General features: G+C 37.5%; 1 pseudogene; it reads left to right on the plus strand.

Moving 5' to 3' along the window:
- Positions 1 to 15,649, plus strand: part of LOC101986204 — a 45,189-nt pseudogene that overhangs the window by 26,596 nt on the left and 2,944 nt on the right.

The raw sequence follows: 15,649 nt of genomic DNA on the forward strand, positions 1-15,649 counted from the left end.
CCATGAGCTGCAGAGAAGAAGGTATATTCTTTCCTATTTGGGTGGAATGTTCTATAGATGTCTGTTAAGTCCATTTTATTCATTACCTCCATTAATTCTTTTATTTCTCTGTTAGATTTCTGTCTGATTGACCTGTCCATTGGTTAGAGAGGAGTCTTGAAGTCTCCTACCATTAATGTGTGTGGTTTGATGACTGCCTTGAGTTTTAGTAATGTTTCTTTTAAATAAGTGGGTGTTTCTCTATTAGGGGCATAGATATTCAGGATTGAGACTTCATCCTGATGAATTGTTCCTGTTATGAGTATAAATTGTCCCTCTCCATCTCTTTTGATTGATTTTTTATTTGAAGTCAACTTTGTTAGAAATTAGTATGGCCACACCTGCTTGTTTCTTAGGTCCAATTGCTTGATAAGCCTTTTCCCAGCCCTTTACTCTGGGTAAATGTCTGTCTTTGTGGTTGAGGTGTGTTTCTTATAAACAGCAGATTGTTGGATCCTGTTTTTGTGTTCAATCTGTGCCTTTTTATAGGTGAGTTGAGTCCATTGATATTAAGTGATATTAATGACCAGTGGTTGTTAACTCCGGTCATTTTTTTTTTTTTGATAGTAGAGCTTGTGTGTTTCCCTTCTTTGAGTTGTGCTGGTGAAGGGGCATTAGATGTCTGAGTTATTGCAGGAATTGTTGGACTCCTTGGTTTGTGATTTTCCTCTATTACTTTCTGTAATGCTGGATTTGTGCCTACCTATTGTTTAAATTTGTTTTTATCCTGGAAATTTTGTTTTCTCCACTTATAGTAAACGAAAGCTTGGCTGGGTATAGTAGTCTGGGCTTGCATCCATGGTCTCTTAATTTCTGCAGTACATCTATCCAGGGCCTTCTGGCTTTCATGGTTTCCATAGAGAAGTCAGGTGTAAGTCTGATAGGTTTACCTTTATAAGTAACTTGGCCTTTTTCTTTTGCAGCTCTTAATATTCTTTCTTTATTCTGTATGTTTTGTGTTTTGATTGTTATATAGCAAGGAGATTTTTTTTTTTTTTGATCCAGTCTATTCGATGTTCTCTATGCTTCTTGAACCTTCATAGGTATATCTTTCTTTAGGTAGGGAAAGTTTTCTTCTATAATTTTATTAAATATATTTTCTGGGCCATTGAGCTGTAATTCTTCTTCTTCTACCTTTATTATTCTTAGGTTTGGTCTTTTTATTGTGTCCCAGAATTCCTGAATGTTTTGTGATGAGAATTTGTTGGATTTGCTGTTTTCTTTGATCAGTGCATTTATTTTCTCTATGGTATCTTCAGTGTCTGTCATTCTTTCTTCTATCTCTTGTATTCTGTTGGTAATACTTGTCTCTGTAGTTCCTGTTCGTTTACCCAAATTTTCCATCTCCAGCCTTCCCTCGGTTTGTGTTTTCTTCATTACCTCTATTTCATTCTTCAAGTCTTGAACCATTTCCCTTACCTGTTTGATTGCTTTTTCTTTGTTTCTCTTGGTTTTCTTGTGTATCTTTGAGAGATCTTTTCATTTCCTCTACCTTTTTGTTTGTCATCTCTATTTCTTTATGGCAGTTTTTCACCTCCTGTTTAAGGTCCTCTATTATTTTTATATATTTCTGTTTAAAGTCGATTTATTCTATTTCTTCTGGAGTAGGGTGTTCAATTCTTCTTGTTTCCAGGTCCCTGGATTCTGGTGATGTCATGTTGCCTTTCAGGTTGTTGGAGGAATTCTTGCATTGGCGCCTGCCCATCTCTTTTTTCAAATGGAACCAAGAGGTGTCTTGGTCCAGTCTTTGCTGTGACTGATTTTCTGGGTGATCTCCTCAGTTTAGAAGCAGGTACTCTTCCTGTCTGGATGGAGATCCTCACCACTGAAACAGGGATGCCTGGTGTCCCCTTCTGGATGGATAGCCGGTCAGGATAAAACTCCTCAGCACTGAAACAGGGATGCCTGGTAGCCCAAAGACACCGAGGAAAAAAGGGCAAACGTGGGGCACAGGGCGGGTTTGAGTAGAACACAGGAGACCCTGTATCACAAGCTGATGGTGCCCATACTCCCTTGCAGGGACCTTCAGTTTTGCCCTGCAGGCAGGCACTCACCCCTCTGGGTGGGGAGCCTTAGTGCAGGAGTGGGGAAACTGTTCCTGAGCCAAGGCCCTTGCAGACAACATGGCAGGCTTGGGGGGTGTCGTGTGTAAGAAAGACACCCCTGCAGCAGGAGCTGGGGGAGGGGGTTTGTGCTCTCTTCCAGGACAAGCTGCCTCAGGATAGCACACACTCACCTGTCCAGAATGAACTCCTCAGCACTGAAACAGGGACATCTGGTAGCCCAAGGACCCCTGGAAAAAGGGTTAATGTGAGGAGCAGGGTGGAGTCTAGTAGAACACAGGAGAACCTGCAGCACAAGCTGAAGGTGCCAGCGTTCCCTTGCAGGGGGCCTTCAGGCTTGCCTGGTAGGCAGGCACTCACCCCTCTGGGTCCGTAGCTTTAGTGCAGGTGCGGGAAACTGTTCCTGAGCCTCTTTATCCATTCTTTAGCTGAGGGGCATCTAAGTTGTTTCCAAGTTCTGGCTATTACAAATAATATGGCTGTGAACATAGACAAACATCCTTGTGGTATGAAAATCCCAAAGGATTTGGGTATATGCCCAAGAGTGGTATAGCTGGGTCTTGAGATAGGTTTTTTTCTCAGTTTCCTGAGATTACTGCCATACTGATTTCCAAAGTGGCTGTACAAGATTGCTCACCGACCATCGTTGGAGGAATGTTCCCCTTATTTCACATCTTCTCCAGCATTTCCCTAATGGCAAACAATGTTGAGCATTTCCTTAAGTGTTTTTCAGCTATTTGAGATTCATCTGTTGAGGGTTCTGTTTAGGTCTGTACTGTATTTTTTTTAAACTGGATTATTTGTTATTTTGATGCGAAGTTTCTTGTGTTCTCTGTATATTTTGAAAACCAGTCCTATGTCCTCTTTGGGGTTGATGAAGATCTTTTCCCATTCTGTAGGCTGTCATTTTGTAATGTTGACAATGTTTTTGCTTTACAGAAGCTTCTCAGTTTCAGGAGGTCTCATTTATTAATTGTTGCTCTTAGTGTCTTTGCTACTGGGGTTATATTTAGGAAGTAAATTAGGCATACAGCTGCTGATGTTGCTATTTATGGTAAAGGACCGAATTGAGGCAATTTTAGTGATTTTGTAATTTCCACACACATATATTAATTTACATCCTGTGAATGAAGACAGACCAGATGTGTCAGTGTAAAACTTGGGGAGGGTAATTAACATCAAATTTCCAAGTAGATAGCTCTCCTTTGCAGATATGTGTAATTTGTTTGGAACAGTTATTTCAGCTCAGAGAGCTGAGTTATAGGTCATTGGCTGTAGCTGTGTGTGCCATGTAAGATGTCAGCAGCTAACACTGCATATAGGGAAAGGTTGAAGAGTACATTAATACAGTCACTTTATGAGGCTATGCCAATTTTTGGTTTCACTTTTTAATTTGGTTTTCTTTAAATGTATCACTGTGTTAATGTATTATTTGCTTTATTCTCTAGTCATTAAGAATGTCTTTCCATTTTTCTCAGGCTACTTATTTCTGTTTAGAACAGCATATACTGTGGCTTAGGCTTGCGTCTCCCTATTTAATTGGGAATTGGTTTGATCATTTAATTCTGGCTCTGCTGCCCAGGGGTGGGAAGACAGTCTGGACTTGATTGGTCAGTGAGAAGTAAAAATATCCACTGAACAAGAGTCCTCCAGTCTCCCTGGCTTTTATTGGGAATGTATAAATGAAGTGGGGCATGTGCAACACTTGAGTTCACTAACCAACTTTACCAGCAGCTGTAGTCACAGCACAGAAAGGGCAGGGCCCCCAGAAAAAGGGTGAAATTTTTCCCGCTGTGACAGTAGTTGACATTAGCAATGGGTACTGAATTAATCAATGTTATTGATTGATGGTCAATAAGTACCTTGACTGGCCACAGACCAGACAATGAAGAATATGGATAATGAACTGAACTTTGGTGAAACCATATTACTGTAGTTATTCCAGTTCAACCAAAATAGAAGATCTGGATAAAATTGTGTGACCCTGCATAACAGGACTCTTCTTTTCCAGGTTTAAGATTTGTATGACCTGAAAGAAGTGGTGTGAGTACTCCTTGGTGTGCTCTAATAGAACTCCCTAATCGCTTGAGAACATGGACACAAAGCCTATTTCAATTTAACATAATTTTTTGGATGATAATTACATTGTTTCTACATCCCCTTTCCTGCCTCCAAGTCCAGGTGTGTCAGTCATTCCAGGCTTGGCCTTGCTAGTTATGAAGAAGGAAAAAGAAAGAAGGGAAGAAGTGTCCTATTGCAGCTCAAACTTTTTATTTTAGAAGCTCTTGTGTAAGAATGTGAATTCATTTTCTACGCATTATAGGCAGGTCACAGTATAGAAAGACAGGGCAAGAAGGAGCCTTAATTTTTTCCAGTTTTGTCTGCAATATGCAATCAATTAATCAGTTACAGGTGATCTATAATTGTCCTGTGTTGCTATTTCTTGGGTATCACAGACCAGGTTCCTTGGCCAGGATATTTACATGTCACCATTGATATGTTACATCTGTGTCCAGGACAGAAAGACAGAGATTCTGTTCTCTTGACGAGGAGAGCCTTTTTCTCTAAACAGGCCTTTAAAAAAAATTACATTTATCTTTCCTCCTTTGCCCCAAGGATCACTTAGCAACAGAGATCAGAACTCCCACAACACTTTTGACTTCTTTGACCTCTTACAAAGTTGAAACTGGTAAGAGTCCTAGCGACACTTCTGACTTTTAGTTAAGAAGGCAACTAGTTAGTTTTATTTGAGGGCCTTTTTACCTTAAACTGCCTTGTATTGTTGTTATGGAAGACAGATTTGCAAAACATAGAGAGCCTTTGCCTCTCTAGGATATCTCTACACTTTTAATATTGAGCATTTAGGTTTAGGATCTATCTGGAGTTAGTTTTGTTGAGCTTGTTTACATTATCTCACGTGTAGAGTAGCATTCCACTGCTAAACTGTGAGGTAGAATAATTGATAGTATAAAAATAAACTGTATCTTAGGAGACATTATGTCACACTAAGTAGAATTTAGCAAAGGTTGTGTTGCCTCCCAAATACTCCATATATATTTGAGTAGTATGTTAACCACACCTGTTAGTGAACAGGCAACTAGGTTGCTTAAGGGACCATTAAAGGGTCGCAACTAACATTAAATTCTGGTATATCATAAAGGTATATGAATTCTAGAACAGCTATTCTCCAGCCTTTTTTAAAAATGGTTTTAAGCCAGGCAGTGGTGGCACAGCACTCAGGAGGCAGAGGCAGGCAGATCTTCTTTGAGACCAGCCTGGTCTACAAGAGCTAGGCTCCAAAGGTACAGAGAAACTCGATCTCAAAAAACAAAAACAACAACAACAAAAAATGGTTTTGAGCTAAGATCTTCTATGCTGATTCAGGTGGATTTGAACCTTATCTGTAGTCCCCCAAAGCATTGCCCTTGTTATCACCCTGACTAAACACTCTAAATTCTTGAATTACAGGTGTGTAGCAACACAGAGTTTTAAAATTACCAATTTGGTTCACTAGTAGACTGTCTATTGCACTATTTCAGATGTCAAGAGACAGATAAGGATACAAGGGCTACATTGCAGGCACCAAGAAAGGTTTGGTCTGTAAGAGACATAATGACAATAACAAAATTACAGCTCCCAAATAAATAAACGGAGACTTATATTAATTATAAATGCTAGTCTCGTAGCTCAGACTTATTACTAACTAGCTCACAGAACTCTAATTAATGAATTTCTATAAATCTATGTGTAACTCCCAGGCCAGTGGGATTTACCTCCCTTGCATGTCTTGCTTCCTCTCTGTCTGGATTGTGGCTCCTCTGATTTCACCCTTTTTCTCAAAATTCTCCTAATCTCACTCTCCCACTCAATCTATTCCTGCCCATTAATAGGCAAGTAAGTTCTTTATTTACCAATGAGAGTAATATATATTTGTAACTGGGCTCTAACATCTTTCTTGGGGGAGGGGTTGAAAAGGTGTCATATCAACAACACAAAAGCTTAGTGTAGAAGGAGCCTGTGCGATCATTTCCTGGCTGCTCAGACCCAAATAAGTACACAGAAACTATATTAATTTCAATACTGTTTGGCCAATGACTGAGACATATTCCTAATTAGCTCTTATGTCTTAAATTAACTCATTTCTATTAACCTGTGTATTGCACAAGGCCGTGGCTTACTGGTAATGTCCTGGCATCTTCCTCCTTTAGCAACTACATGGAGTCTCCTTAACTACACCTACTCTTTTTCTATATCTCTCTTCAGATTTCTCACCTAGCTTTACTCTGCTAAGCCACTGGCCAAAACAGCTTCATTCATCAACCAGTAAAAGCAACACACATATAAAAGGACATCCACATTAGCCTGGAGTCTGGTAAAAAAGGATACATTAGATTTGGTTATTTAGCAATAGGGAAAGCTTATATAACCTCCCAGCATGCAGGCATTTCAATTTGTTGACATTGCATGATTGCCCCTCATGGGCAATCAGGAACTCTGACAGTGTCTGTTTCTATGCCCTCAGGCAATATTGCACATTTCTCCCTCATTGCCTGCTTCAGTCTTTCTGATAGTCCCAGGCACACTCCAGATTGGCTCATCTCTCGGCCTGGTAGACCTTAACTTCCTTCATATCAACCCTAACTTAATTTATTAATTACATGGGAGCTCAGCAGGAGCTCAGGCATTGTTGACCCCGCTTCAGGAGTGATCAGCAACTGGACTGTGCCTTTCCTAGGTAGGCTGCTGAATAATCAGTCTCTTCCCTGTCATTGACTACCAGCCCTGTAAAGCATTCATTTGTGGATAGCTGCCAGGACAGGGCAACTAGGTGATAACCTATTGAATTTCAGATAGGCATGCATAACCTCCTGCTGAGGACTGATAGAAGGATGCCTAAGAGCCATTAACACCTCAGTGGCTGCCCACTGCTACTGGATCTGCTGCAGGAGGCATTTAAAGAGAATAAGGATTAGCAATACTACCCAGTCAATTAATGCATGTGAGAGCATCCAGGAGGGATCAAATAGCCTATGGATATTATGCCAAACTTTTTCAAAAAATGAATCGTCAAAGACCATAACTTCTGACCTTATTCACAGTATAGAGGATTAGTCTACAGCATACAACATCTAATTTTTTGAGTTCTTTACATATTTTGGCTATTTGTCATCTATTGGAGGTGGAGTTTTTAAAATCTTGCCCCATTCCTTAAGCTGCTTTTTTGTCTGATTGACTATGTCCTTTTGTCTTACAGAAGCTTTACAGTTTCATGAGATACCATTTATTAATTGTTCATCATAGTGCTTTCACTGTTGATATTGTGTTGAGAACACCGTCTCCTGTGCCAGTGCATTCAAAGTTTTCCACACATGGTCTTGTACCTGTTTCCGTGTGTCTGGTTTTATGTTGGGGGTCTTTGACCCACTTGGATATGAGTTTTGTGCAGGATGATGAATGTGAATCTATTTGAATTATGCTACATTCAAAAATTCAGGTTAGTAGACACCATTTGTTAAAGGTGCTTTCTTTTTTTTCCATTTTGTATTTCTGAATTTCCTTTGCAGAAATCAAGCATCCAGGATTTATGTCTGGTCTTTAACTTGATTCCAATGTTCAACAAGTGTGCTTTACTACTAATGACATGCTTTTTTTTTTCTCTAGATACTGTTTCTCTGTGTAACAGTCCTCACTATCCTGTAACTAGTGCTTGAGAACCATGTTGGCCTTGGTCTAACAGAGATCAACCTGCCTCTGTCTCCAGACTTCTGGAATTAAAGGTGTTTACCACCACTGCCTGGTGCCATGATATTCTCTTATTGTTCAGGATTATTCCAGCTATCATGTTTTTTTGTTTGTTTGTTTGTTTTGTTTATCTACATAAAGTGGCAAACTGCCCTTTCATTGTCTTTAAGCACTTGTGTTGGAATTTCCATGGGGATTGTGCTGAATTTATAGATTGCTTTTAGTAGGATGGATAATCCTACTGTGTTAATTTTACTGATCCTTGAGCTTAACACATCTTTCCATCTCTCTGTTATCTTCTTTAATTTCTTTCTTTAAAGTTTTGAAGTTATTATTGAAAGACTCCCGGTGTGGGGAGACTCTCACTCAAGTCTCGAGATAACACCCCCCCCCCAGTAACTCACGAGAGACCGTCCTTGCTGAAATCACACGAGGTTTATTTGACAGGACAGGAACCGGTGCACTGGGGCCAAGACTCATAACCCACGCAGGAGAGGAGTTTGACCCCAAGTAACGGAGAAGGGGTTTTTAAAGGAAGAAACCACAGCCCAGTAATCTGAAAGGGTCAGGGAGGGCGTCACAGAAAATTCCGAAAATACCAGTGATGATCACAAGGCGGCAACTCCCTGTTTCTCAAGATTACAATCTAACTTTATCTTCAGCTAGTTCCTGAAACTGAACCCGCTAATTCTAGATTTCTGATTCTTCTCTCCCTGCTTAGATTTTTGGCTCTATTTTTTCCTGCTATTTATCCAGGTCTTTCAATTATCACACAAGTTATTTCACTTGTTTTATTAGTGTTACTGGAACATATATTTGAGGCTATTATGAATGGTGTTTTTCCCTTATTTCTTTCTGTTTATTATTTATAGGAGAGCTACTGATATTTTTTAGTTACTCTTATATCCAGCTACTTTGCTGAAAGTGTCTTATCAATTGTAGTTCCTTTGTCCAATTTTTAGGGTCACTTACGTATCTATCATACCATTTACAAATAAAAAGACTTTGACTTCTTTGTTTCCAAGTTATATCCCATTGGTGTCCTTAATTTCTTTTATTGTTCTAATTAGAACTTCAAGTACTATATTGAGTAGATATAGAGAGGTCACACACAGCCTTGCCTTGTTCCAGATTTTATTGGACTTACTTGGAGTTTCTCTACATTTAGTTTAATGTTGGCTATAGTTTTGCTGTAAATTTTCTTTATTATGTGTATGTATGTACCTCGTATCCCTAAACTGCAAGACTTTTATGTTTGATTTTGTCAAAGACATCTTGTACATGTAATGGGATGACACTGTGTTCTATTTTTTTAAATTTATTTTTATGGTGGATTGCATTTACTGTTTTTTTTTTTTTTTATGTTGAACCTTCACTGCCTGTTGTAAAATGGGCGAACGGGCTGCTTTTCATCCCGCCCGGCTCCCGGCCGCCCAAAATAATAGCTTTATCCAAAATAATTACACGGAAACTGTATTCATTTAAACACTGTCTGGCCCATTAGTTTTAGCCTCTTATTGGCTAACTCTCACATATTGATTTAACCCATTTCCATTAATGTGTATCGCCACTTGACTGTGGCTTACTGGCATGAGTCTAACCAGCATACATCTTGGGCAGGAGAAGCATGGCGTCTGCCACACTGTCTTCTTTCCAGCATTCTGTTCTGTCTACTCTGCCCATCTAAGGGCTGCCCTATTAAAAGGCCAATGCCATCTCTTTATTTAACCAATAAAAGTAACACATAGACAAAACACCCTGCCTATCTGGGATGTAGCCTAATTGATGAGTTTACATGAGTTTTTGATGTTCTTGGAATCCCTTGGCAAGTATTTGAATATTTGTGAATTTATATTTAAGAGGGAAATTGGTCTGTAACTCTCTTTATAACATTTGTCACAACACTGGATCTCTGTACTAAATTAGTTTAATGATCTCAAAGTCCTGAAGCAGAGGGACTAGAGGCAATGAATACTTGAAATTGGAATTCTCAGAGTCTGTCTACCTGGTGCAATCTCTATATTGTTAAGGGCAATTCCAGAAACCTTTGTTTCCACTGTCTCCTGTCTCAGGTTTAACATATATAATAGCATCTGATATGAATCATCTTTGATTATTTAAATACAAAAGCCTGAATTTATGGATATTCTGTGACATCATAAGTTGAATTTCCTGATGTTTGATTATTTCCTATGTTTTCACATGTGTAATTAGCTTCCTTGGGTTGGACTTCTTGTTTTTAATAGCTTCTGTAGAACTGGATTTATATATGGATATTGTTTAATTTTTACATTATCATTAAATATCATATTTTTCCACTTATGGGTATTGAAAATTTTCTGGGTATAGTAATCTGTGCTGACATCCATGGTTTCTTAGAACCTACATCCCATGAGTCCAAGCCCTGATGGCTTTTAGAATCTCCACTGAGAAGTCAAATGTAATTCTCATAGGTGTGCTATTGTATGTTTCTTGATTTTTTTTTTACTTTGCAGCTTTTAATATTCTTTTGTTAAAGAAAAGGAAGACCATTAGAAGCATTTACAAACCATTTTGTTTTCTATGACTATTGATATCAGAAATAATGATGATTAATTCCTGTTATGTTGTTTATTTTTTTGTCATGGTTAGCATTTCGATTATTATGTGGTAAAGGGAATTTTTCTTTTTAATGTTTTATTGGTCTATATATTTCCTCCATTCCTCTCCCTTCCTCCTCCTTCCCTTTCTATCTTCTTCTATGATTCCCATGTTCCCATTTTACCTATACATAATAAAGGCTTTATACAGCAAGTCAACAGCCTACATCAAGCTGAATGGAGAGAAACTCAAAGCTATCTCACGGAAATCAGGAACAATACAAGGTTGTTCACTCTCTCCATATCTATTCAATACAGTACTTGAGATTCTTAGCTAGAGCAATAAGACAACAAAAGGAAATCAAAGGGATACAAATTGGAAAAGAAGTCAAACTCTCACTGTTTGCTGATGATATGATAGTTTACATAATTGACACCAAAAATTCTACAAAGGAACTTCTACAACTCATAAAAACTTCAGTAATGTACCAGTATACAAGATTAAGTAAAAAAAAAAAAAAAGAAAAAAATAGTAGCCCTCCTTTATACAAGTGATAAATGGGCTGAGAAAGAAATTAGAGAAATGCCAACCTTCACAAAAGCCACAAATAATAAATAATGTCTTAGAGTAATTCTAACCAAAGAAGGGAAGTCCTGTATGACAAGAACTTTAAATCTTTGAAGAAAGAAATTGAAGAAGACACCAGAAAATGTAAAGATCTCTCATGATGTTGGGTAGGTAGAACTAACATAGGAAAAATGGCAATCTTTCCAAAAGCAATCTACACATTCAATGCACCTCCCATCAAATTCCCAACATAATTTTTCACAGACCTCAAAAGAACGGTACCCAACTTCATATAGAAAAACAAAATGCCTGGGTAGCACATACAATCATCTACAATAAAGAAACTTCTGGTGGCATCACAATCCCCAGCTTCAAACTTTACTGCAGAGCTACAGTACTGAAAACAGGCTGGTATTTAATAATTACTGCTGACATATCTGGATATCAAATGTAGAAGAATGAAAATAAATCCATATTTATCGCTACACACAAAACTCAAGTCCAAATGGATCAAAGACCTCAACATGAACCTAATAGAAGAGAAAGCAGAAACTACATTTGAACACATTGGGACAGGAGACCACTTCCTAAATATAATGTCAGTAGCAGAGACACTGATAGAAATAATTAATAAATGGGACCTGTTAAAACCGAGATGCTTCTCTAAAGCAAAGATCTAGTTTCTTAGATAAAATATTAAATCTCTTGGATGGTTATTACTTATGATTCATTCAGGACTACAGTGGGAAAAAAACCAACACTTGGGTCATAAATAAATAATGTCTCTGTGTTGTAGAGAAAAACAGGTATTTCTAAGTGGCAGTCAAGGGCTGAACAACGGCAGAAATTTTCAGGGAAATCATCACCATTATAGAGAAGACCACAATCTACATTGATAACCTAGCAAGCTGCCAAAATGTAAGAATTTATTTTTCTATGCCCTCAGTTAATGGAAGAATTAGGTAAAGTAATTCCTAGTCTCCAGATGCAACTTCATAGGAAGCCTGCTGCAACTTTGGTCTAAGCAAGGTAGGGTCTGTCACAACTTAGAAGCCAAATTTGGGGGAATCATCGATGTTGTACTGGTTCTGAAAACAAAAAGGTGCAAAATTTAAGGCCATACATTCTTTCTTTTTTTCAGTTCAGCAATTTTGTAGTTGTTTGGTAGAGTATGAGCTCCACTGAGAAGACTCTTAGAATTCATTGCAAGACGCTGTGAGAAAAATGCCTGGGTTGTATTTTGAGACCATAAGATGGTGAGATATTTAAGCTATGAAACATCTTATGGAGAACCATATATATGGAGTGGAAGTAAAGAAAGAGAAAAAGATATATGCAAAGTTGTGGGGATAAGCCATCTTAGCCATTTGATGTGTCTAACACAGAGCTACTGGATTTGATGGTTTCATTCTTACCTTGGACTAGCCTTTTCTTTCCATGTCTCAATTCCTCTTTTTTGGAATATTCTCTGCCATTGTCTATTGAAAATATATAACTATTCTTGTTTTAAAAGATAACACAGACTTGAGTGTCAAAAGAGACTTTGGACATTTGAGCAGTGTAGTGGTTGCTGCAGTCTATGAGTGTCGTTGTGGTGACTAAATGCATTTTCTTCATTGATAGCCATAGTTGAACCTATAGTGACATGGCTCAGAATCTAGTTGACTGAGTGACTAAATTTCTATCTCCTTGATGGCTTTCTTTTTGGGGTGCTTGTGGAACCATTAGTATGAGAATCCTTTCTGGATGAAACTCATTAGAAGTGGGATTTGAGTGTCTCTAGCCTCAATCCATTTTTTTGTTCTTTGTATCTAATATGTTGTGTTTGAAACTTATCAACCCGTTTCTTTCTTTTGCTGTCATGCCTTCAGCACACAGCAGAAACAATTTCTATTCAATGCTAAGCCATTTTGGTAGCATGATGATTTTATCTTTTGAATTTCTTTTGTGTAATAGTTGAAACTGACCAGTCAGCTTTTTGTGCTTTCATGACTTCATCACCATTATTAATGGTATCACTAAATCACATAAGGTGTAACAATTCAATGCTAAGCCATTTTACTAGCTTAATTATTTTATTTGTTTTTGTTTGTTTCTGAGACAAGATTTGCGTAGTTCTGGCTGTCTTGAAGCTGTTTTGTAGACCAGGAGGTGGATTTTTAATATTTACTTCTTACTGTCCTTGAACTGATTGCATAGATTAGGATAGCATTCAACTCAGAGGCAGATATACCTGCCTCTACCTTCTTAGTGCTGGAATTAAAGACATAAGCCAATACACTGATCTTGCCCATTCTTTCTTGTAGTTAGTAATTGTTTATAAAATTTCTTTGTTGTGTACTCATTACTGTTGATGCGTTTGCTTGTCTTTCTTTGTCTGTTAGTAAGCGTTTTCCATGACAGGTAGTATCCCACTCAGGAATGATAGAGATAAATCTCCTACTTAATTTCCTTCTAAAGTCTCTTAATGATTGTATTATAATGCCTGCCATAGGATACATCTAGTAAGTACCAGAATTATATGATTGTACATTTACAACGTTGTCAGTATTACCCATTTTTATACATTTATGGCATATTTTAGGATGCAGTAACCTATAGTGATGTGCATATTGACTTCAGTCTGGAAGAGTGGGCTCTGCTGGATCCTTCCCAGAAGAATCTCTACAAAGATGTGATGCTGGAGACCTATACGAACCTCACTGCTATAGGTAATACTGTGGAATTTCCTTCACATTTTAAATTAATGGAATAGCTGTGTTTTGCTTACTAATGCTCTTCAGTATTTGTGATTGAGAAGGAGGAAGAATAAGATGAATAAATCAGGCATAGTTCTAAGGTCCACTGAAGATAGTAACCTATGTCCAATTTTCAATAACATATAATACATTTCTTGCTACTGTCTTTTAGGCTGCAGGTGGGAAGATCCTAATATTGAAGATTATTGTCAAAGTTCTCAAAGATATGGAAGGTAATTTTTATTTGCAAGCTGATACAATGTGCCTCTGAAGATATTTTAATATATCTGGAGGTTTTAAAGAAAAGCAGCAGTGTAAATAAGGACAGCTTAAAGGATTATTAAATCCTCACAAAATCATATGTCTCAATGGCAAGTAAGTGAACTGTGTTTTCTTGTAATTGTTAAAACAATTAAAAGGAGGACAAGGAAACAATGTCTTAACAGATCTTACTACTTGAATCATAGCTACATCAGAGCTATGCTGTAGAACTTCCAATCTGTTTAGTTTGAAACCACTCCTATTACAAAAGATAGACATATTAAATAGGTGATATATAAGTATATATCCAAAATCTTTAAATAAGCAATTAATCCCTAGTGAAACTAGGGTTACTCATATAGTTGTCATGACGGTTAAGTTCAGTGAGAGGGGTAGTTAGAGTTAAGAGTTAAGGGAGTTTGTTGTGGAGAAACCTTAATCAGTATACCATTTCTCTCTGAGTAACAGAGATTCAAGCTGTGTATATGTATTGTGGAAATTCTTTGTTTTGCTTTCTTTAATAGGTATATTCTATGTCAGTCTGGATAGAAATCATATGATCATAGGGATGTGGAAAGAAGTAACTTTTTTCATCTCCAAACAATTAGAAGATATATAGTAGTCCCCATGTTGAGTAGACTTGTTGAATATAATGCAAGTTTACAAGTAATTGCTTTTCCAACTTCTTAGGGAATGCATCAACAAACTCATAGTGCAGAAAAGTCCAATGAGTAATAGGAATGAGTATACACTTCTCTTTGTCCTGTCGGACTTTACAAAAGTAGTATGACTTACAATATTAAAAAAATTAACAGTTGAATAATTGGGGTAAAGGTCTGAATTCTTCCAGTACTGTTATAATAAGTGAAAAATCTCATAGAGAAAAAAGATGCCATAAATGTGAGCAAGGTAATAAAGGCTCTTTCCATCACAGGCATCTTCAAAGATGCAAAACAGTCTTTAATGAAGGAGAACAACATGAGTGCAAACAAGGGGTAAAAGCTTAAGTTCTGAATCCTCTTTATAGTTAGAACAAATTAATTAATTTGTAAAATTAATTCATACAGATATAAAGATTCAACAGTGTAATGAATGTTGTAAAGATATTACATGTGCCAATTATCCTTGCAGGCATAAAAGAAGTCATTCAGAACAACCTTCTGAATATACTCAGTGGGTTAAAGCCTTTCCATATCACAGTTATCTTCAAAGATATGAAAGAATTCATAGTGGTCAGAAGCTCTATGAAGGTGTTCAATATGGTGATGCCTTTGAATGTCATAATAGTTTCCAAATACATAAAGGAAGCCATAGTGCAGCAAAACGCCATGAATGTGATCAGTGTGGTAAAGCCTTCTCACGATACAGTCGTCTTCAAATACATAAAAGAACACATACTGGAGAGAAACCCTATGAATGTAATCAGTGTGGTAAGGCATTTGTCCAACTTGGTGGTCTTCAAATACATAAAAGAACACATACTGGAGAGAAACCCTATGAATGTACTCAATGTGGAAAAGCCTTTTCACAACACAGTAATCTTCAAATACATAAAAGAACACATACTGGCGAGAAACCCTTTGAATGTACTCAATGTGGTAAAGCCTTTTCACAACACAGTACTCTTCAAATGCATAAAAGAACACATACTGGAGAGAA

This window comes from Microtus ochrogaster, linkage group LG5, assembly GCF_000317375.1.
Source record: "Microtus ochrogaster isolate Prairie Vole_2 linkage group LG5, MicOch1.0, whole genome shotgun sequence".
Lineage (NCBI taxonomy): Eukaryota > Metazoa > Chordata > Mammalia > Rodentia > Cricetidae > Microtus > Microtus ochrogaster.